Source organism: Somniosus microcephalus, chromosome 3 (genome assembly GCF_052327205.1).
Source record: "Somniosus microcephalus isolate GS21.2 chromosome 3, FLI_Smic_1.0, whole genome shotgun sequence".
Classification (NCBI taxonomy): Eukaryota; Metazoa; Chordata; class Chondrichthyes; order Squaliformes; family Somniosidae; genus Somniosus; species Somniosus microcephalus.
The window spans coordinates 322546238-322571072 of NC_140989.1; the positions used below are offsets into that span (position 1 = coordinate 322546238).

At 44.0% G+C, this 24835-nt stretch overlaps 1 protein-coding gene across 2 annotated transcripts in view; it reads right to left on the minus strand.

The window, feature by feature from the left end:
• Positions 1 to 24835, minus strand: part of LOC147122194 (ERI1 exoribonuclease 3-like) — a 491903-nt gene that overhangs the window by 51453 nt on the left and 415615 nt on the right. The window lies entirely within an intron of this gene.

Sequence of the window (24835 nt, forward strand, 5' to 3'; positions counted from 1 at the left end):
TCAAACCCAGTTACAATGATTGCAGTCTGAGCGTGCGTGGTATTAAGCTGAGAGTGCAGGAGAGCAGTCTGCGCTTCCACTGCAGCACTGAGACATTACGTCGCTTCTGCCTGTGCGGTAATGGAAGCTGTGAGATCGCCCATCATACCCAGCATTATGTTTGGGTCCACAAGTTCTCTCATGGAGTTGCCCATCATTTCCATCCTGGAAATCATGAGCTCCAAGCTCTGCGCAAAACCCCGAGCAATGTTGGAGCTGGACTCCTCCATGTTCCTTGGCACTGACAAGAGGCTCTCTGGCAGACTTGCCATTGCACCAAGCATTTCTGTATGCATGCTTATCACCCTTCTTCTGAAGGCCGCACCATCGAGGTCATCGTGTGAGTCCTGTGCAGCAGAACTCGTGTGCGAAATCGCCCTCCGGGGAGCTGGCACATGAGCTACTCCTTTCCCCTGGCCTGGCTGCAGTTCACTCACCACGTGCAGATCCCGCCCATATACTACCCTCTAAAGTACATGCTGTGCCATTTTCTGAGGTGGCGTGTGTGAGGTTAAGATGCAGTGCCGATGTGTCTTCTTCTCCTCCAAGCAGTGTGTGAGGGTGAAGTGAAGCTGTGGTTCTGAGGTCTGAGTGGTGATAGCTAGAGATTGTTGGTAGGTGAATGATGGGGGTGTGGTGCATTGAGCAGTGTGAGGGGCTTGTGGTGCAGATGGTGGGATATGGCATTTAATGACGCATTCACTCACCTTGACTGTGATGTCATTAAACTTTTTGTGGAATCTGGCTCCAGGTCTTGGGGACAGCACTTGTCGCAGTGACGGCTTGAGCGATCTCATCCCAGGTCCTTCTTGTGGTCATCCTTGAAGGCCTCCTGCCCCCTGTGGGTAGAGGACCTCACAGCATCTTTGGACCCCCAGGACCAAGGCCTCCAGTGCCACATCAGAAAATCTTCTAGCCTTTTCCTTCGGTTGTTGGACCTTGGCTTCGTTTAGACTGACAATGAGGCGTTTCTGCAACAAAGAACCTCCCCTTTCAGTAGTGCAGAGAGCCTAGGCCAAATTTTATTGGCCAGTAGACTGCCCCCGATATTGACCCCCCTGTTGAGCGCTAAACCAATAAGCAGCGCTTTTAGTGCTGAGATCAGCACTGCAATCATGTAAGTGAGCAGGCAGCAAAAATTCTGCGTGCTACCTGCACCACTTTGAACGGACACAGACAAATAGTGCTTGGCGATACCCCAGCCTGTTTTCAGGCCGTATCCAATTTCTAGGCCACATTCATTTTTGTCAACATGACAAATCAATCACAAGCACAAACCAAACTTAACAATCAGCGTCCATTTGATCTTATCAAATGGTGTGCGCCATACTTCTGGTGAAGTTGCGTTGGTGGAGCGAGAGGAGCACCAAGGAAATTCTGGGCCCATGTCGTAGCTTGACACAATAACCATGCCAAAATACATAATCAAACCACAGTCAAATACCAGTGCATACCAATCAACTTACCATTTTCTGATCAACTAATACATATTTCATGCAGTCTGTGAAATTACTATATTTATTTTGTCATTTTCTGTATCAATTTTCCTTTTATAACTCTTGACAGTCTATTATCCAGTAAACTTTTCAACACAGTTAGGCTATCATACCGCAGGGCCGTCCTTCACAACTGTGTTGCTTTACATTCAATACCTCATAATGATTACAAACTGCCTTACTAAGGAATATAGATTTTTTTAGAAAGGAATGCAGATGTCCCATTAAAATTCGGCTCGTACATTTTTCTCTGATCAATCTATTGCTGAAATTGCAACAATAACATAATAACATCAATCCTGAGGTCATTCTGGGGTCAGTTTACAGGGTCATTTCTTGTTTTTTATGAAACTTTTCATGGATTGATGGTTGATAGGAATTTTATGCCACATACTGCCACATCAGTAATAAGTCTTCTTTAAAATGAAAAATAAAGAAGAACTTGCATTTATATAGTGCCTTTCACATCCTCATGACATTTCACAGTGCTTCACAGCCAATAAAGTACTTCTGAAGTATAATCACTGCTGTAATGCAGGCAAACACGGCAGTAAATTTGAGCACAGCATGGTCCCACATACACCCATGAAATGGATGACCGCTTAATCTGTTTTGGTGATACTAGTTGAGGGATAGATGTTGATCAGTAAAACAGAACTCCCTGCTCTTCTTTGAATAGTGCCATAGGAATTTTAACAGATGTGGGCAGATAGGGGCTCTGAACAGGCAGACAGAACCTCAGTTTATGTGCTCAAGTCCCTGAATTTGAGAAATCATAATGCTCCAACCAATTGTACTTCTCTGTTTCCCAGATTGTCTTAAGTTTTGCTATTAATCTATAAGTAAAAATATAAGCATTGTAGAAAAATAAGGACCGAATATAGAATTTTAAAATGGGGACTGAATTACATCTGTGTGCCCTGATCCAATTAGCCCCTGTCCTCAAACACCACTTCCCCTGAAGACTACACTTGGTCTTCTTTCAGTGCGCAATGCCACAAGAGATTGACTAGAAATATATTAAAGATCATTGGGTAGAGTTTCCGCTAGGTTGAGTGCAATTCGCCCAAAATTGGCCAAACCAGCTCAACAGATCGAGGAATTTCAAGTGCAAGTTACGTTCAGTGCAAATCGAGTTTTCACGATCTTTTGCGCTAGTTTGAAAAATATTGCGCTGGAAGCCGGCCCCGCCCAGAAAATTGGCTACATCCCCAGATCGAATTAATGAGCATGGCGAGTTTCCACTAGTTGCGCCTGTTTGCAAGCATTTGAGGACGCTCTTAAATTAAGTCTTTTTTAGGCGCAAGGGCACTAATAGGCACCCAAATATTAAAAATATTTAATTTACTAAAAAACTGACTAGTGTGCATCAATAAAACTAGAATAGATAAGGGGGGGACCAGTGGACGTGGTGTATTTGGATTTTCAGAAGGCATTTGATAAGGTGCCACACAAGAGGTTATTAAACAAAATTAGGGCTCATGGGATTGGGGGTAATATACTAGCATGGATTGAGGATTGGTTAATGGACAGAAAACAGAGAGTAGGAATAAACGGGTCATTTTTGGGTTGGCAGGCTGTAACTAGTGGGGTACCGCAAAGATCAGTGCTTGGGCCTCAGCTATTCACAATCTACATCAATGATTTGGATGAGGGGACCAAATGTAATGTATCCAAGTTTGCTGATGATACAAAGTTGGGTGGGAATGTAAGTTGTGAGGAGGATGTAAAGAGGCTTCAAGGGGATATAGACAGGCTAAGTGAGTGGACAAGAACATGGCAAATGGAATACAATGTGGAGAAATGTGAAGTTATCCACTTTGGTAGAAAAAATAGAAAAGCAGAGTATTTTTTAAATGGTGAGAAATTGGGAAATGTTGGTGTTCAGAGGGACCTGGGTGTCCTTGTACACGAATCACTGAAAGTTAACATGCAGGTACAGCATGCAATTAAGAAAGTAAATGGTATGTTGGCTTTTATTACAAGAGGATTTGAGTACAAGAGTAAAGACGTCTTACTGCAATTATATAGGGTTCTGGTGAGACCACACCTGGAGTAGTGTGTACAGTTTTGGTCTCCTTACCTAAGGAAGGATATACTTACCATAGAAGGAGTGCAACGATGGTTCACCAGACTGATTCCTGGGATGGGGGGGGATTGTCCTATGAGGAGAGACTGAGTAGACTAGGCCTATATTCTCTAGAGTTTAATGAGAGGTATATTTCAATGAGAGGTGATCTCATTGAAACATACAAAATTCTTACAGGACTTGACAGGGTAGATGCAGGATGTTTCCCCTGGCTGGGGAGTCTAGAACCAGGGGTCACAGTCTCAGAATAAGGGGTCAACCATTTAGGACCGAGATGAGGAGAAATTTCTTCACTCAGAGGGCGGTGAATCTTTGGAATTCTCTACCCCAGAGGGCTGTGGAGGCTCAGTCGTTGAGTATATTCAAGACAGAGATCGATAAGATTTTTGGATATTATTAAGGGAATCAAGGGATATGGGGATATTGTGTGCAGTTTTGATCGCCTTATCTGAGGAAGGATGTTCTTGCCATGGAAGGAGTTCAGCGAAGATTCACCAGGCTGATACCTGGGATGGCAGGAATGACGTATGAGGAGAGATTGGATCGATTGAGCTTGTACTCGCTGGAGTTTAGAAGAATGAGAGGGGGATCTCATTGAAACTTACAAAATTCTGACAGGACTGGACAGACTAGATGCAGGAAGGATGTTCCCGATGGTCGGGGAGTCCAGAACCAGGGGTCACAGTCTAAGGATAAGGGGTAGGCCATTTAGGACAGAAATGAGGAGGAATTTCTTCACCCAGAGAGTGGTGAACCTGTGGAATTCTCTACCACAGAAGGCAGTAGAGGCCAATACATTAAATATATTCAAGAAGGAGTTGGGTATATTTCTTAAGGCTAAAGGGATCAAGGGGTATGGGGAGAAAGCAGGGACCGGGTACTGAATTTGGATGATCAGCCATGATCTCATTGAATGGCGGAGCAGGCTCGAGGGGCCGAATGGCCTACTCCTGCTCCTATCTTCTATGTTTCTATAGTGCATGAAAGTGGAGTTTTTTTTAAAAATTCGTTTGAGATGTGGGCATTGCTGGCAAGGCCAGAATTTATTGCCCATCCCTAATTGCCCTTGAGAAGGTGGTGGTGAGCCGCCTTCTTGAACCGCTGCAGTCCGTGTGGTGAAGGTACGCCCACAGTGCTGTTAGGGAGGTAGTTCCAGGATTTTGACCCAGCGACGATGAAGGATCGTCGATAAGGTAGAAGTTCAGCCATGATCTTATTGAATGGCGAAGCAGGCTCAAGGGGCCAGATGGCCTACTCCTGCTCCTATTTCTTATGCTCTTAAATGGTTCTGCATTGTTTTGTAAAGTGATTTTCAATTATTTAAAATCAGGTTACCCACAGGTAGTGGACTTGACAATCTTATTAAAAATGCTTATTTTCTATGATAAAACTATTTTCAGCTGTATTAATAAAACTGCAACTAAGGTTATCACTCTTAAATATATCAAGGAATATTTTTTAATGCAAGGGGGAAAAAAAACAATTAAGTTCTATTATGTTGCCCGATTGCGCTCATTCATGGAAGATTTTATTTTTGTGATTATGCAAATGAGTTTGAGCAGAAACTTGAACCATAATTTGACTTCGGAAAACTAGCCCAATTTATAGAATCGTAGAATGGTTACAGCACAGAAGGGGCCATTCGGCCCGTCGAGCACGTGCCAGCCCTCTGCAAGAGCACTTCAGCTGGTCCCGCTTCCCCATCCTTTCCCTGTAGCCCTGCAAATTTTTTCCTTCAGGTACTTATCCAATTCCCTTTTGAAAGCCATGATCGAGTCTGCCTCCACCACCCTTTCAGGCAGTGCATTCCAGATCCTAACCACTCGCTGCGTAAAAAAGTTTTGGTTCTTCTACCAATCACCTTGAATCTGTGTCCTCTGGTTCTAGACCCTTCCGCCAATGGGAGCAGTTTCTCTCTATCTACTCTGTCTAGACCCCTCGTGATTCTGAATACCTCTATCAGATCGCCTCTCAACCTTCTCTGCTCCAAGGAGAACAACCCCAGCTTCTCCAATCTATCAACGTAACTGAAGTCCCTCATCCCTGGAATAATTCTCGTAAATCTGCACCCTCTCTAAGGCCTTCACATCCTTCCTAAAGTGCGGTGCCCAGTATTGGACACAATACTCCAGTTGAGGACGAACCAGTGTTTTATAAAGGTTCATCATAACTTCCTTGCTTTTGTACTCTATGCCTCTATTTATGAAGCTCATTATCCCGTATGCTTTTTTAACCACTTTCTCAACCTGCCCTGCCACCTTCAATGACTTGTGCACATATACCCCCAGGTCTCTCTGTTCATGCACCCCCTTTAGAATTGTACCCTTTAGTTTATATTGCCTCTCCTCGTTCTTCCTACCAAGATGTATCACTTCGCACTTTTTTGCGTTAAATTTCATCTGCCACGTGTCCGTCCATTCCACCAGCCTATCTATGTCTTCTTGAAGTCCATCACTATCCTCTTCAGTGTTCACTATACTTCCAAGTTTAGTGTCATCTGCAAATTTTGAAACTGTGCCCTGTACTCCCAAGTCCAAGTCATTAATATATATCAAGAAAAGCAGTGGTCCAAGTACTGACCCCTGGGGAACACCACTGTATATCTTACTCCAGTCCAAAAAACAACCGTTCACCACTACTCTCTGTTTCCTTCACTTCCAATTTCGTATCCATGCTGCCACTGTCTCTTTTATTCCATGGGCTTCAACTTTGCTGGCAAGCCTATTATGTGGTACTTTATCGAACGCCTTTTGGAAGTCCATATACACGTCAACCGCATTGCCCTCATCAACCTTCTCTGTTACCTCATCAAAAAACTTGATCTAGTTAAACATGATTTGCCTTTAACAAATCTGTGCTGGCTTTCCTTAATTAATCCACACTTGTTCAAGTGACTGTTAACTTTGTCCCTGATTATCGTTTCCAAAAACTTCCCCACTACCGAGGTTAGACTGACTGGCCTGTAGCTGCTGGGTTTATCCTTACACCCTTTTTTGAACAAGGGTGTAATATTTGCAATTCTCCAGTCCTTTGGCAGCACCCCCCGTATCTAAGGAGGATTGGGAGATTATGGTGAGTACCTCCACGATTTCCTCCTTAACCTCCCTCAGCATCCTTGGATGCATCCCATTCGGTCCTGGTGACTTTAAGTTCAGACAGCCTTTCCAGTACCTCCTCTATCAATTTTTATCTCATCCAGTAACTCCACTACCTCCTCTTTCACTATGACTTTGGCAGCATCTTCTTCCTTGGTTAAGCCAGATGCAAAGTACTCATTTAGTACCTCAGCCATGCCCTTTGCCTCCATGCGTATGTCTCCATTAATCGGCCCACCCCTCCTCTTACTACCCTTATATTATTTATATGCTTATAGAAGACTTCTGAATTCCCTTTTATGTTAGTTGCCAATCTACTCTTCTATCTAAAATTCTATAGACTCTGGAATAGTTCCCATGGATTGGAGGGTAGCTAATGTAACCCCACTATTTAAAAAAGGTGGTAGAGAAAAAACGGGGAATTATAGACCGGTAAGCCTGACATCAGTAGTGGGGAAAATGCTAGAGTCCATTATAAAAGATGTAATAGCAGAGCACTTGGAAAACAGTGACAGGATCGGACAAAGTCAACATGGATTTACAAAAGGTAAATCATGCTTGACTAATCTACTGGAATTTTTTGAGGATGTAACTGGTAGAATAGATAAGGGAGAACCAGTGGATCTGGTGTATTTGGACTTTCAGAAGGCTTTCGATAAGGTCCCGCATAAGAGACTAGCGTGCAAAGTTAAAGCACATGGGATTGGGGGTAAGGTACTGACTTGGATAGAAAACTGGTTGGCAGACAGGAAGCAAAGAGTTGGAATAAACAGGTCTTTTTCCGACTGGCAGGCAGTGACTAGTGGGGTACCGCAGGGATCGGTGCTAGGACCCCAGCTATTCACAATATATATTAATGATCTAGACGAGGGAACTGGATGTAATATCTCCAAGTTTGCAGACGACACAAAGCTGGGTGGGCGTGTGTGCTGTGAGGAGGATGCCGAGAAACTCCAGTATGATTTGGACAGGTTGGGTGATTATACTGCATCTGCCATATGTGGATAATAAATGCGAGGTTATCCACTTTGGTGGCAAAAACAGGAAGGCAGATTATCTGAACGGCAATAGATTGGGAAAAGGGGAAGTTCAACGAGACCTGGGTGTCCTTGTCACAGAGACGCCACAGTGCAGATAGAGGCCATTTCGGCCCATCGAGCCTGCACCGACACATATCCCACCCGATCCCCGTAACCCCTACACCAACACATATCCCACCCTATCCCCGTGTATTTAATCTCCCTAACACTAAGGGTCAATTTATGATAGCCAATCAACCTAACCCGCACATCTTTGGACTGTGGAAGGAAACCGGAGCACCCGGAGGAAACCCACGCAAACACGGGGAGAATGTGCAAACTCCACACAGACAGTCGCCCGAGGCCGGATTCGAACCCGGGTCCCTGGCGCTGTGAGGCAACAGTGCTAACCACTATGCCACCGTGCACCAGTCGCTGAAGGTAAGCATGCAGGTGCAGCAGGTGGTTAAGAAGGCAAATGGTATGCTGGCCTTCATAGCGACAGGATTCGAGTACAGGAGCAAGGATGTCTTGCTGCAGTTGTACAGGGCCTTTGTGAGACCACACCTTGAGTATTGTGTGCAGTTTTGGTCGCCTTATCTGAGGAAGGATGTTCTTGCCATGGAGGGAGTGCAGCGAAGATTCACCAGACTGATACCTGGGATGGCAGGAATGACGTATGGAGAGAGATTGGGTCAATTAGGCTTATATTTGCTAGAGTTTAGAAGAATGAGAGGGGATCTCATTGAAACTTATAAAATTCTAACAGGACTAGACAGACTAGATGCAGGAAGGATGTTCCCGATGGCAGGCGAGTCCAGAACCAGGGGTCACAGTCTAAGGATAAGGGGTAAGCCATTTAGGACTGAGATGAGGAGGAATTTCTTCACCCAGAGAGTGGTGAACCTGTGGAATTCTCTACCACAGAAGGCAGTTGAGGCCAACGTATTAAATATATTCAAGAAGGAGTTAGATATATTTCTTAAGGCTAAAGGGATCAAGGGATATGGGGAGAAAGCAGGGACAGGGTACTGAATTTGGATGATCAGCCATGATCTCATTGAATGGCGGAACAGGCTCGAGGGGCCGAATGGCCTACTCCTGCTCCTATCTTCTATGTTTCTATGTTTCCTCTCATACTCTCTCTTTGCCCCTCTTATTTTCTTTTTCACTTCCCCTCGGAACTTTCTATATTCAACCTGATTCTCACTTGTATTCTCAACCTGACATCTGTCATACGTGTCCTTTTTCTGCTTCATCTTACTCTCTATCTCTTTCATCATCCAGGAAGGTCTGGTTTTAGTTGCCCTACCTTCCCCCCCTCGTGGGAATGTACCTCGACTGTACCCGAACTTGCACTGTAAACCTGTCTTAGACCTTCTTGTATTCTCTCTTAATCTGACCCGACCTAGTACCTTACTATTTCTTACTCTAGTGCTATATGTCTCTCCCCATTCTTTATGTACTTTGTTTCTCCTTTCATCGCCCTGCCAAATTAGTTTAAACCCTCCCTAACAGCACAAGCAAACCGCTTGCGAGGATATTGGTTCCGGCTCTGTTGAGGTGCAACCCATCTAGCCTGTACAGGTCCCCCAGAACGGGTCCCAATGTCCCAGGTATCTGAAGCCTTCCCTGCTGCACCATCTCTCCAGCCACGCATTCATCTGCTCTATCCTCCTACTTCTATACTCACTAGCTCGTGGCACAGGGAGTAAATCAGAGATTACTACCTTTGAGGTACTGCTTTTCAATCTCTTTCCTAGCTCCCTAAAATCTGCCTGCAGGACCTCATCCCTTTTTCTACCTATGTCGCTGGTACCGATATGAACCATGACTTCTGGCTGTTTTAAGCACAATTTCCAATTGCGCCCAAAGCTCATGTTTGTACGTACTTCCTGTTGTCACACTTACTTCCCATGTCACAATTATTGTCACATTAGTGTCATACCAGGGTAAAACACTTTTCAAAGGGATTCATTTGGTTCTTCAGTTTTTGTTTGACAGAAGTTCACTTTAAGTATGTATTTTCATTAAATTGGAATCCTGTTGTCACAACAAATGGAAAATACTAAATAGTAAGGCTGAAAAGTGTTTCTCACAAATTGTTTACATGCCAATTAATCTGCTGTGTTTTCTGTTTGGCCCCTTTAGAGAAATGTCCGCTTTCAGGAAAGTTCCTCTCAGTTTTACTTAATTAATTAGTCACAGTCTTGGCTGCCATTTTGAATGATTATTCAGTAATGCATAATTCACCACCATGGAAATAGTGCACTCCGTATTTCAAACTGGAGATACAGCTAAACTAACCGAACAGTTGTCAAAAAGTTCCTACTGTTTATATTGCTTTTTGGAGCAAAGTTAGTATGAGTTTTTAATTCATTTTTACACTTAATTAGTTGAAAAGATGGGTTTTGAGAAGGTTTTTAAATGCGGAAAGACAAGTTGAGAGGCTAAAGAGCTTCGGGAGTGAATTCTAAAGAGCAGCACTGAGGTAATTGAAGGCTCTGTCACCAATGATGGGATGGAAGGAGGAGAGGATCCACAAAAAACTAGAGTTGGAGTAATGAAGAGTGTGGTGGGTTATAAGGTTGTAGAGATATGATGGGCTAAGACTGCGAAGAAATTTGAAGATTATTTTAAATTCAATGTCTTGGGAGACAGAAGAGTCAGCGTAAGTCAACAAGGACGGGGCGATGGGTGCATTAGGCTTAGGGTGGGACAAGATATGCCAGCTGAGTTTTGAAGTTTTGGTCACAAACTTGGCAGCGCTAGGCCAGTTGAGTGGAATAAAGAAGCAGGGGAGATGCTGAACTATATTCTGTTGTGCCCCTCATTTTTAATGTTTATTTGGCCATTAGTCATATTAATATTTATAACGACTACAAACGCCGTCAGCCTCAACCCGTCCCTTAATACTGCCAGACCCTAGAGCCCCTGTGCCCATTGTTGGAAATTGCTGCATTCCTGCCCCTGCAAGATATTAGCATCCCTTCAGACAATATCAGTCGGCTTTGCCACCATTTCAATTATTTTTGTTCCTCCCCACTCTCCTATAGCTCTCTGAGGTGGACAGAGCCCACCTCTCTTCAATTTTCTGGGATCATCTCATCACAAAATCTAATTTCCATATCCTGGTATGTCTCTCCAACCACTAGCACGTGCAAGATTCAATGTTCCAGCTGCAAAAGCCTCTGAGACACTAATTCAACAGTGCAGGATCCTCTCCCACTACCTCCACATCTCATGCCTATCACTTTTCTGCTTTTCTTTTAATGTTGAAATTTCTAATGCCCAACATAAGGTGTGTCGCATAGAAAGATGTTAAAAATTACACATTTCACAATAGCTTGATTAGATTTACTAAAGAAATGTCTTGTGCTTTTGAGTAGCTTCATTAATATTTTTACTTGAAGGCCTTAACCTCTCTCAAAAGCCTGGCTTTAGACTTGATATTTTTGCTCAAGAGCTATAAATTTGTTAATTGCAGGGCGAGCACCTAGAGAACAACATTCTAGGGGAGTACTCCCCACATATGTCTACAAGAGATTAGTAATAAGTATATTTATCGCCTATTATAAAATATTTTGTGAACCTCCTGCCTCACAGAGACACGGCCATTTCAAGTTCGCGCCTCCCTGCATAACCGTGACGTTTGTTATGGGAGGACTTGTATCTCCATTCATGTCCATTGAAACAGATCTCAAGTTGCCCAACCTTCGAAAAACACACTGGCCCCGATTTTTGGCTTGTGTGGGGAATGGTCGGATTTCCCCGAATGTGGGGTTTCTGACACACATAAAAAAGTGTCAGCCAGCCCCACGCAATTTTCCCTCAATTGGCCAATTAATTCCCAGCATGTGGGAAGCCTTGCTAATTGTCTAAATCGAGTCAGAAATCCCCACAGTATGATGTCATCATTCGTGGTGCTTTCAAGGTCCATGGCAAGCACTGCATCCTCTGAAGGCTTCCAAATGAACCATACAGGATGGCAGAGGAGCCTGCAGCAGCTGTGGACAGTGCCAGACCCCGAGCTGCCTTCAAATTTGACGAGGCTTCACTGCAGGCATTATTGGATGGGGTTAGGGCCCACAGGGAGGTCCTCTTCCCTAGGTCAGGGAGGAAGAGGCCTCCCACTGAGACCAATGCTGCATGGATGCAGGTGTCAGCAGATGCCAACTCGCTGGGAGTCACCAGAGGAACCTTGGCATTGCATCTGTAACTCCTTCCTTTACTCCCCCACAGTACCATCCAGAGTCCCTGTCCTCACTGTGGAGGAGGAAGAGGCTGTGCAGCCAGACTCCTCAGAGGAAGCTCCAACCTCTGAGGGTGCAGCGTCATCAGAAGTAAGCGCACCCAGCACCAGCGCAGACACTCACACCTCGGGGGGACCTTTGGGACATAGAGTAGTGTTGTCACCTGGTGTTTCACAGCTGACAAGTGAGCCTCAGCAGATTTTGGAGACAGGGACAGCAGTGGAGAGTCCTCGTCGGAGGGCGCAGGGCTCTGCCAGCTCAGCTCAGCTGTGCTGCATCTCGACCCTCTGCCTCTGGGTCCATCCGCAAGAGAAGAGGTGATGGATCTCCATGCACAGATGCAGGAGTCTCTGGCAGGTTTTGTCTCCAGGGTCGCTGCGAGTGTGGAGCGAATGGAGGAGTCCATAGCGACCATGAGCAGAGCGTTTGTGGAGTCATTGGTGCATGAACGCAGCACCACGGAAAGGTTGGCAACCTCCATGGAGGAGATAACTCACCAGCATACGCAAAACATGGGGAGTGCTCATAAGAGAATGACATCTCTTGAGGAGCGTTGGCCATCTGTTGAACAGAGAAACCAGATCTTCATGGAAGTCCTTCTGAGTAGGACTGCCAGTGCAGAAGCGGGTCCCACTGGCCCCCTAAAGCGCAGCAAGGTGCTCTCAAGCCACTTCCAAGCGCTGGCCCCTTCTGGCTTGTGCAGCTTCAGGTGAGTGAGCAGCAGCCTGGTGCTCCTGGTAATCATCCTGCTGCTCCTGGTTCTGCTGCTGCCACCTCTGCTGTTGGAGATCCTCTAATGCCAGGAAGGGAAGGTGCCAAAGGCCTCCCATGCTTCTAGCAGATGCCTCAGTTGAGGAGGTCCTGAGTTAGGGTGGTGAGAGGGGCTTCTCAGGAGCTCACACTGAAGAAGTGTGTGAGGCTCCAACTTTCTGCAGCTGCTCCTAAGGCTTCAAATAGTTCCCCCAAGCCTTGATCAACAAGGTCCTGCAGCCTGCAAATGCTGCCTCTTTAAATCTCTTCAGCCCTCAGCGACCAGCTGCTGCAAGCAAGCAAGCCAGTTGTTTTCACGCCAGCTCTCATCAGCGGGGTTCCCCGCAGGCAGGTTTCAGGTGGGGAAAGCCCCAAAGTCGCAATGGCACGGGAAAATCGTCCTTAACAAGGTGATCATTGGTGATTAGTGCTCCGACGAGCAGTCCCGCCAGCGACGGGCGGGACTGAAGCGGGGTGCGTGGAAACGGCGGTCCGAAAGTCGGACGGGGTGGGGAATCAGGCGGGGGGGTCCCGACCCACTTTTTCCGCGATTTTTGGACCACGGCCGCATGAAAAGCCGCCCGACAGCTGCCCGAAAATCGGGGCCACTACGTCTGCACACTCAGCTGGTTAGCTTTCAGAGTTGGGGTATTGCAGATCAACTTTCAGGTCAGGCAGCTTTAGATCAGCTCCCATTGCAGTGAATGGAGCTGCTTCAGGTCACATGTGGCTCCTTCTCCATAGCGTATGTCACAGAGAAGCTGTGGAGGAAGATGGAAACCTAATGTTTTAACTTTTTTTTAAAAAGAGCAAGATAAAGGAGGAGCATTTTGCACAGAAATCACCACTTCCTGTCCCATTCCTTCTGTGTAATATAATTTTACAAACCTAAGTATTGTGTACAGTAGGGTTTGACAGGGCTGAGCAATGCATTGGGTGATCCGGAGGGCAGGCACGTCATGGATTGAGAAAAATTCTCTACGAGGGAGCTCTACAGAAACACCAATTCATTACACAGGGTAGCTCTGCAGGGGTGACTATATAAGAAAGATGCATTCGATAAAGAGCCCCAGTGCACTCAGAAACATTTTAGCAATGCAGTACATAAGACAAAGCTGATTGAACACTGTGGTGATGAAATATTGCTTAGGAACAGAAAATATATCAGATTCATTTGGTCTGACCTATGTTTTGCTGAGGGTAGGCAGCAAGCAAATATTTTTAGCTCTTAAAGTAACAAAGTGAAAGATTGATCCAGCTCATATCAGACTGCCATGAAACATCACTAATACTGTAAATGTGTTCATTTTGAGAGAAATACACTGCCCCTGTGATGCACTATTCAGAGGTTTGAGAAGACAGATTGCTCAAACTGCTGAGGAGAACAGGTATATATTTAAAATGTCCCTATGCTTTATGGCCTGTACATGAACCAGCATATGGCAGACTGGGGACTATATATCAGCATTAAAATGGCAGATTACTACTAATGAATAATATTTGGCTTCTGTTTCTTACAGTGTGCAATAACTCGAAAACCAATACCAACAATAATACTATTACTAGTAAGAATAATAGGGATATTGCTGCTGACTCCCCCCCCCCACCCCCACCTATCCTATAACTTGGGATCCAATTTTTAAAACTTCACATTGCTACAACTTTTCTGCATGTCTGTCGAATTGTAGAAATTTATGTTTTTTTCCTGTATGTCTCGGTTTTTCAGCACCCTTTTATTCTTTTTACGGTGTTCACACTGCCCTTCCAGAGAAACATTCCACGCTTCCATGTGTAACGCCACACGTGTACAGTTATATAATTTCTACTGATACATGGAATGGGAGAGAAGGGAACTGGTGTCAACTTGCTGATATGGTAAGTGTACACAGACATTTACCATAAAAAGAGAATTAGAAGAAATCACTGGACTATCGAACTTCAGTAAGGTCAATTATTTTAAAAAGGATATGTAGTATGTAGCAGGTATACAGTTAAGTCCAAATAAAATGCATATTTAATTTCTATACAGTGTATAAAACACAAAACTTTACCCATTTCAGTCACATAAGAAATTCAATCTAAAGAAAGCAAAAGCTACATAAAAAATATATTTTACACAATTGCAATTCCACTTGTAAAATGTATTTCATGAGGAATACCCTGTCCCAGTGATGTTCTGTTCAGAATACTGCGGAGAGCAGGTACATGTTTGAAGTTCCTGAAATGCTTGGATCAGACATTTTGGGCGGAATCTTACCTGGAAGGCTGAGCTCGAGGCGGGACTGCTGGTTTTCGGGTTCCAGTCCCACCCCCAGCGATGTCTGATGAGCTGATGCTATTTTCCCAATTGGCCTTGTTAAGCCCGCCCTGCAGGCTTGCCGGCCAATTAAGGGAAAGCCGGTGTCAGATGACATCAGTTGATGAAACTTCATCTGCCGGTTTTCTTAAAGGCATATGCACCTCACTTGTTTGACACATGATTTGACAGTATCGAGGCACTGTCAAACACTGATAATCACTGTCCAAAGGTGAGCCCTTACTCCCAGGCTCTCAGATGGCAGCTGCAGCTGAGATTGCAGAAACCATCTGTCACTTCTCCTGATGAGATGAGCCTACACAAACACTTCACAGCTTCTCACCTGCAGAAACATCTAAACACAATAAAAATTACTTTCATAACTTTTCCTTACCTCTGATACTCACCAGTGTCCCATTGAATCCTTTAAACCACTTCTGCAGCTGTCATATATACACAAAAATTACAGTACACCCACAGCACGCCTCACTTACCCTGGCGGGGTTCCCCGACGTCGGGAAGCCCACAGCAGAAGACTCAAAATGGGAAAAAGCCTCTTAACTGCCTGTTAACTACCTGTTAACAGGCAGTTCAGTGTCTGTAATCCTCTTCCCACCTCTAGGAGTCGGGACCCTGTGCAAATCGGGGACTCAACTCCCAGGAAGATTGGTTGGAGGCGGGTTGGGACCCGCTCCCATTTTTGGGGGTTTTCCCAACAGTCCCTCATCCAGACCCGCCTCCTCAGGGCTGGTAAAATTCAGCCCTTTATATTCAAGCATTAAAACAGAAATACGAGATAAACAGCATGTTCATCAACATCTGAAAAGTGGACATCTAGACTGATGTTTTGGGATCTGATGGATAGTCTCTACCCAAAATGTTAACCTGCCTTTTCTGTTTTTATTTCATATTCTTCCTTTTTACTCTTTATATTTAGGTGTGCTGCTTAGGCCATGGAGTCTACATGATTAGAGTGAATAGGAAGCAGACTGATCCATTTCAAGTCTACCAAATTAATCTGGCATAAAAATTATGCTTAGATCAATGATGTATGGGCTTCATAGTTCTTGAATTTGTTCCATTCAGGATACTTTGGTTGAAATTTTGGCTGGGTCAAGCTTTTAAACACAGCTGTTACGACTCAATAATCGGATCCGCTCAATTTGGTGAGGGAATCGGAGTTTGCGTTATGTGACTGTTCTTACACTTTCTCTCTTTTTCCATAAAACTGAATGCTGATAATTATCAGAACGGTAGCTATTTACCGCAAGTTTTATTTTACCAGTAATCCTCTTACCAATGGAGACGATCTTGGGGTCAATTGTAACCATTCCCGCCGGCTACAGCTGTTCGTTTTACGCCCCGCCCAATTTAAATCAAACAGGGTGTAAAACGGGCGGCCAACCCATTCTCGCCCATTTCCCACCTGGTGGGAGCAGTTAAAATCGACCCTTTTGTGTTGGAAATGGCAATACACTATACATACTCTTTAGTCAGTTACTATCCAGAAATTGTGTATTGTATTCCCACTTGCAGATCACCAAATGTGGTACAAAAGCTGCTTTCAGATTTACAACTATATTAAATCCACAACATTTCTGTTACAAATTGACTTTTAATTCAATATTTTATTCAATGTAACAACCCAGAAGTGAAGTGTGAATATGTGTGCATGTGTCAAATCCTCGTGACTAAAGTCTGGCATTAATTTTTCTGTTTTTAACTACAAAAGCCGTCTTACTAAGCCATCTCAGGCAATACATTTTCATTATGTCTTTATTCGATTTCTCATGCAGATAAAGCAGGGGACATCTTGTTGGAACAACATTTACTGAATTGACAACACAGGATCAGAATATTAAGAGTAAGTCATATCATTATCAGGAATTACATTAGCTGCTGCTAGCGTTAATTTCTTTGTGGAAAAGAAAATTGATTTGTATTGACCTCGACTTAGTGGCTTACCCAACTTTAAAAAGAAATATCTTGCCAGTAGATGTTGCTGATTGTCAGTGACTTCCTGTCCTCAGAATACAAAATGTACCTTGGTGCTGAAAAGCTGATATGGACTAATATTCAAAACCCCTTTGCATGCAAATCATACTGAATTATGTACTCTTATTTTTGAGCTGCTACATTATGTTTACAGTGGCAAACAGAGCTCAGGTTCATCTGGAAACTGGCCAAAATCTGACCTTTTAAAAATAAAATTGCTTGAATTATGCATTCTGAATAGGGACTGGTGACCCATCTCATGCTAATGTCAGTCTGGAGACATGACAATTTGTGGTGCACAACCTCAGCATTCTACTTGATCCTGAGTTGAGCTTCTAACCCCATGTCTGGTCCATAGTCAAGTCTGCCTTCTTCCATCTCTGGAACATTGCCCACTTATAGGCCCCTACCTCACCACTTCGGCTGCTGAAATCCTCATTCATGCCTACTAAGCTGTCTCAGGCAATACATTTTCATTATGTCTTTATTCAACTTCACTTGCAGCTAAAGCAGGGGACATCTTGTTGGAACAACATTTAATGAATTGACAACACAGGATCAGAATATTAAGAGCAAGTCATATCATTATCAGGAAATACATCACAGAATCGTACAGCACAGAAGGAGGCCATTCAGCCCATTTTGCTTGTGCTGGCTCTTTGAAAGAGCTATCCAATTAGTCCCACTCCCTTGTTCTTTCCTCATAGCCCTGAATTTTTTTCCTTTTCAAGTATATATTCAATTCCCTTTTGAAAGTTACTATTGAATCTGCTTCCACCACCCTTTCAAGTAGTGCATTCTAGATCATAACAAATCGCAGCATTAAAAAAATTGTCCTCATCTCCCCGTCCCCCGGTTCTTTTGCCAATCATCTTAAATCAGTCTCTTCTGGTTATCAACCCTCCTGCGAGTGGAAACAGTTTCTCCCTATCTACTCTATCAAAACCCTCTATTAAATCTCCCCTTAAACTTCTCTGCTCCAAGGAGAACAATACCAGCTTCTCTAGTCTCTCCACATAACTCGTCCCTCATCCCTGGTATAATTCCAGTAAATCTCCTCTGCACCCTCTCCAAAGCCTTGACATCCTTTCTAGTATGGTGCCCAGATTTGGGCACAATACTCTAGTTGAGGTCTAACCAGTGATTTATAAAGGTTTAGCTCAACTTCCTTGCTTTTGTACTCTATACCTCCTCTATTTATAAAGCCCAGGATTCCATATGCTTTTTTAACAACCGTATCAACTTGTGCTGCCACTTTCAAAGTTTTGTGTATGTGAACGCCCAGGTCTCTCTGTTCTGGCACCCTTTAAACATTGTACCAATTAGTTTATATTGCCTCACCTCATTCTTCTTTCCTGCTGCTGCTAATAAAAAGATAAGTCTCGGAGCCAAACCAGCACCTTCCTCCTATTCTCGCACCATCGTTCTTCATACCCATACTGGTCTGCCTCGTACCTCCACCTACTGCTTGGCACCACGGCATGCTTCAGGGGCTTTCATGCTTCTGCTTGAGGTGTTACTGCCATCCCATCTATGGCACAGCAGCATGAATGCATTCACGGGGACCATTAAATAAAGATGACAGCCACTGACAGGCAATTTACAGTGTCTGGTTGGCACAAATAGATTAAAACACTTACCACTCTTCCTCAGAAACTTTCAAGATAAAAATCATGTTCCCATAAACTGTCACTTTGAAAGATCTGGGGGGAAAAATTCAGTATCGCCCCGTTTGGGGTGTGATTATCGGCCGTGCGCAAAGTTTAGCACCTGGTGCTAATTATCGCCTCCAACTGCAAACTTGGCTTTTACTGCCCCTGGAGGTGATTGGAGCGCTAAATCAGGCGCTTCACAACTGTCTTAAGGCGCAAAGGCCGAGGAGCAAGGCGCTACCTCAGAGCGCTGTGATGTCAGTCAGCAATGGAACACAAGACACAATGGCGCTGGCCAGTTCTTAAAGGGGAGGGTTGATCTTGCTCTCCATCCACATCCTGCTCATTGCAGCCTTGAATCTCGGCCTGGAGAGACCTGTACATCAAATCTGCTGGAAAGAACAATGGAGAGGCCCAAGGAAAGAGCTCAGAGTGCAGCCCTCACAGTCTCTTCTAAATCGATACAAGGAAGGGCAAGTCAAAATGAACCTGCAAAGTGCTGCTCAGTACCCAAAACTTCTTCACACAACGTTGAATCTCTCCAGAATCTCTCTCTCTCTGAATGCGTGGTGCAAAAATGTCTCCAACAAAAAAAGGCAGGAAGCGGTCACCTTTAAATAGTGCTCCCTCAGTCCCTTCCTGACTGCAAAACGCTTCCCTCAACCTGTCGTTGCTAGCGGCAGGCGACGCCACTCAATATCCGGTCCGGGGCACTACCGGGGCGTTGCACACTCGACTGACGTCACGATCTGCCGGCGCAGGAGATCGTGGCGGTAGTGTTTAGCGCTGCTGCAAAATGCCTAGTTAATTTCGTGAGTGGCACAAACATCACCACGCACAGGCGCTAGTTGCTTTGCGCCCCATTAGCGCCCTCTTAAGGCGCTAACGAGAGGTGCAAACCAACTGAATTTTTCCCCCCTGGGCCTTCCATTGTCCTTGTTCCTTTGAGGTTCCTGCTGCCTTTAATTCTCAGGCAGTACCTCAACATCCTTTGGGTTGTTCTGCTGCACCCAAGTGTACTCCTGTTTCATTATAATGAGCCACAACAAGAAGGTTAGGTGTTGAAGCAATCGATGTAGTGGAGCACACTTCAGATGCGCTGGACACTAATTGCTTCCAGACAGTGCTGGGATAGGAAGATTGACCCCAGTATTTCTAACATTTAGGGATACACCAATTGGAATATAAAGGTTATCTGCTGGCATCAACAAGGGTGTAACAACACTTAAAGGCTTCCCTGACACTTTAGCACTAAACAAATATTCTGTGGAACCCAGTTAGTGTGATGCAATATTGCTCCTGCTCACTCCTCATACAGTTATCATTTTTCTATTTTTAAGAATGCAACAACTAGTTGAAGGCTTTTGAGTGATAAATGGAGTAAATGTTCTTAGCATTACCAGAGTTATTAAACACATTGGGATAGAACAAATATTGGACAACTACCAAGCAACTATAACCTCCGCCTTCATCCTCTTTAGCTGCCATACCAGATGCAGTTTTCTAAAAAGCTTTAAATGGTATAGGTGGACATTTTGTTGTTCTGTGGATCGGCACAGCTGGGGCCTAAAAATACACCACATTCAATGGGCTAAAAACTACTGGTCTGGATGTCTGAATCTTCCCCCACCCGGTGGTTTCATTTGCTACTGCACACAGGTTGGACGGAGTGACATTTAATTACAGAAACCAGTTATCCTTTGTTCTCAACCACAAGATTTTCAGGCACAGGAGAAGTACAGCCTATTTTAAAAGAGGAACATTACAATATAGTTTGTGTGTGTCGAAAACCAGCACTTAGCTGAAAATTGAAACATTTGTATTACCCAAAAACTAGCTGTGCAGTGTCAGTATAATCGCACTTGGAATTAAAAAAACTCATTTTTCAAACTGACATTGTAATGTCGCTTGAATATCCTGGAACTGGACCTGCATTCAGGATACAGCTGCTGCACACTAACAGGAGGTCAGGCTTCTTATAATGTGGACACTCCTAATCACAACACATCTGCTTCCTTTTTAAAAAAAAGAATCTACACTACATACCACTTGTTTCATGGCTTTTCATCTATAGATGGAAGAAAGTGCCCGTTTTTGTGTGGCATGTGCTATATTCAAAGGACTGAACTTTCTCCCGTTGATTAATGAATGGGGGAAGGGAACTCCAACCAAAGTCAACTGTCTGAGCAATGTGAACTACAGCCTTTATTAATAATGCGCTTTGCTTAAATGGAAAATGAACAGGTCTAACGCAGAAACCTTAACCCTAACATTCCAGGGATGGTTACAAAGTGTGATTTTTGAGACATATTATAATTGGGCACATGCATATGATAATGTGATATCAATTTGAAAATGTCACTTCACGAAAAAGCAATTGTATTCTATTTTGAAAACTGATGTAACAGCATGGTATGTTCTACAGACATTCAACATTCCTCAACACAATTTCCTTTACATTCTAGCCACGTGGAGCAGAAAATCATCCACAGATTTGATTTTAAAGTTGTCACTTAATTATCCCCCCCCCCCGCCATCCTTAACATACGGATAAGAGTTAAAGGAACTGGACTGTTTTCCAATGGCATCTGCGTTTGAAGATATTCAAGTTTTTCTTAGGAGAGTCCAATTTCAGGCAACTGAGATTTGTTTACTCACGCTCCTGACCTTTACTCTGCTGTTCTGAATTCCTGCTCACCACAGAGCTAGCTTGGAGTGAGAGACAGAGGCGAGAGTAGTGCATAAATTGCACTGTCCTGAAAATGACTTCCAGGTCTGTCAAGTTTTACTCATTTGGAGTGAGAAGTTTGTTTTGGGTTTAAACATATAATCTGCTTTGATACTCAATCTAGTCACATTACTCTTTAAAAATAAACATAGCTTCATGCATGTTCGTGATCTGTCTCACCATTTTCTCTTGCAACAACACTCCCATTCAGTTCCTCACCTTTATGGGAAGACATCATGGCCTCTGTTCAGCATGACTCTGATCAAAGCTCGAGTACAATAAGGAATCAAACATCAAGTGCTCCAATGGTTTTCCAACACTGTACTGCCAAACAGATGCACAGATTGGTGCCTCTTTAAAAACAAAATGGTACTTCCAATTGTCCAACTGAGACAAGAGGCAAAGTCACCTGCTCCCTGGCTTCTGACAATACTGTTCTGAGGTGTGTCAGCAGGTCATTCCTAGTTTCTGGCTTTACAAATAAGGCCAATAAAATGAAGAGAACTTTTCTAAGGTTAGACTGCATAAGGGGAGCTTTATTTTGCATCTAAGCATGCTATACATTACACGGTAATAATTGATGCTGACAATGGGTATGGTAAGTGCCAACATAAAATAAAAGCTAAATATATGTGGTTAGAGAAAAGCTAGTCACAGCATGCCTCAGAAAAAAACTTCCACTGACTCCATTAGTTAAAATTAATGTCCCTGCTTTTTTTCTTTTAACTTTTGCTTCATATCTTCATTCACTGCAGAGGAGCTAACTGAAGTCAAATAAAAATAAGACGGAAAACAGGTGTAGAGCAAATGACCTCAAGAATCAAATCTATTTATGATGGTAGATTTAACAGAATGTTTGTGACTGAAAATAGAAATAAAAGGACTAATGAATACATTTGATGGAATGCACAATTCTTCAAATACTGTACCTCAGAATGGTTCAATACCAGCTTCTACTGTTCACTTCTCACAATTCCCCACACAGTGGGGGAGAAATTGGGTGGAGCCGCAAACGGGGCGCCAAGCTCGCCTGGGCGCCAGATTTTGCGCTGCGATCGGAGCAGCAGCGATCGCTGGAAATTCAGCTTGAGCGCCCCAAGAGGGACACGGGGCGAGGCTCGAGGCGCTCCACGTCCCTCTTAGGGCGCTGAAACTGAATATCGCAGCGCAACGTGCCACAGCGCCACACGCTGCGGCACGGCGCGCTGCGGTACTGCAGGCCTTCCTCCCATTCTTAAGGGGGAGGGGCCTGCACTAGCGCGATGAACGATCGCGAGTGCCGGCAAAAGAGCCCAGCACCGAGGAGAAGTGCCGGGCTCTCGGAAAACAGCCGGCAACGCCGCGGGGGGAGAACAGGAGGCTGGGGACGGAGGTGCTGGCAGGCGGCCGCCGGAAAAAACAGCCGCCCCGCACCTCCACCTTAATTTGCGCCACTGCCACCACAGGTAGGCCCCGTGAACCGGGTGCGATTAGCGAGCGGCGCTACAGAGGCGGTCGCTGCCAAATAGCGCGATCGGGGTGGTAGCGGGGCGCTGCGCACACCGATGACATCATCGGTGGCGGCGCAGCGCAACAGGCTAATGCCGCCATTAGCGCCCCAGCTAAATATCGCGGGAGGCGTGGCCAGTGGCGCTAAAGCCACTGAGTGCCCTCTTTAGGCGCTAACTGGTGGCGCAGCCCACCGAATTTCTCCCCCAGTGAGTTTTGTGTCATCAGTCAAGCAGATACAAGTCACAGAGGACCTCCTGGATCATAACAAAGCAATGTTGGCAGAGACTTGGGGGTAGGTTTCTTGCCTGCGTTTCTTTTGTCAAGGAACAAGGTGTGGCAATAAGTGAGCGGGCAGAAGGGAACAACCTTCAGAAATGGCACTCTTGAATTTAATTACAGAAGTTTGCTATTTCTCCTGAAAAGTTTATCTAGCTACTTTATCCTTATTTGCGTTCTGTTCATTTTTATGGAACTATATTCTGTAACATAGGATGGCCAGTTGCTGCTTTGGCTGGTTAGCACATATTACAGCAGTACACATTTCTATGGTGTTCCTCATGTACAAAAATTGTCTTTAAGTGTTTTACACAGCTAAGGAAAAGGGCGGATCCTGAGCAAGGGGATGGGGGTGGGGGAAAGCAAGAGAAGCAGTTAGGATTAGAGCTGGAAGCATGCCAATGGATGTTTTTAGCAGGCTTTTGAAAGCAGGATGGGCGAAAGGATGTATGGAAAAGTTCCAAAAGGACAGGTGTGCAATGATTGGAAGAATTATTGCCAGAGACAGACTGGTGAATGAGGGATAGGTGGGTGTCGTAAGAGTGATGGGGGCAATGTGGGAATGCATGGTTGGAGGAAATCGCTGAGGTAGGATGGAGCATCTGAAAGTGAAGACAAGGATCGCACTGACCCTTTGAGATCTGCTGCAACAATGAAACAAAGTGCATTCTAAAAACATTATAGTGGCTATTACAAACCTTTTGGAAGTACAAATTATCTTTCTCCTACTCTTGCAAATGGTATATCATCCCAAAAAAGAAAAGCTTGATAAAGGTCAGACATTATGATGAAGTTTGGTTTAAGCTATGAGTTTGTATCAACATTAAAGCCAAACCCTTCGGATGAAAAATGGTATAGGCTGTGAGTCTATATCAATACGATCGGACTGTTTAAATTGAAAATTGGTTTACAGTGGAATCGTTTACTGAAATTTTATTTTCCAAATATACAGGATTCAAAATGCGAAATAATTTATTTTGAGTGTGTAGATATTTGACAGGAGAGACTGTTTCAAAAGCTGAGAAAGGATTTTCTGGGGTTTCAAGAGAAATTTAATTTCTATTCAGAGGATCTTTAATTTGGAGAAAATTTTTGAAAGTTAGTTGCACAAATTTAGAGTAGTTTAACAGGCAATGTTTGAGTTATTGGGGAAATAATTTAGTTTCTGAATTCTGTATTCTATTGGCCCAAGTGCTATTTTCCACAGCTTTAGTCATATAATGCAAAGATGAAAGTTTTAAAAAATGTGTAAAAGAATTGAAAACTAACCACTGATAGTCTTCTTGTAAAGCACTCAATTTCATCTTAAAGAAAGCATGGATAAAAAAATAAAATAATCCATTATAAGATGAACAGAGCCTTTATTAAGCAGCACTAAGAAGGGTAATGATGTGTTTGGAAATTAAGGTGATCAAACATTTAATGCAACTCGCTCCTGTAGGCAAACAGCAATTTAAATGACTCAATTATGCATCCATTATCGCTCCCTATTAAACAAGTAGCTTTTTCTGTTCGATGTTTCTCCAAGTGTTCTCTAAAAAGAGAAAGAGAGCAAGCTAATAAACCACTAAACTAGTTAACTAAGACTACAAACGAGGGAGAGGAAAAAAAGATCCAGCAATATCTGCATATGCTTGATCCATAAATCACACTAAT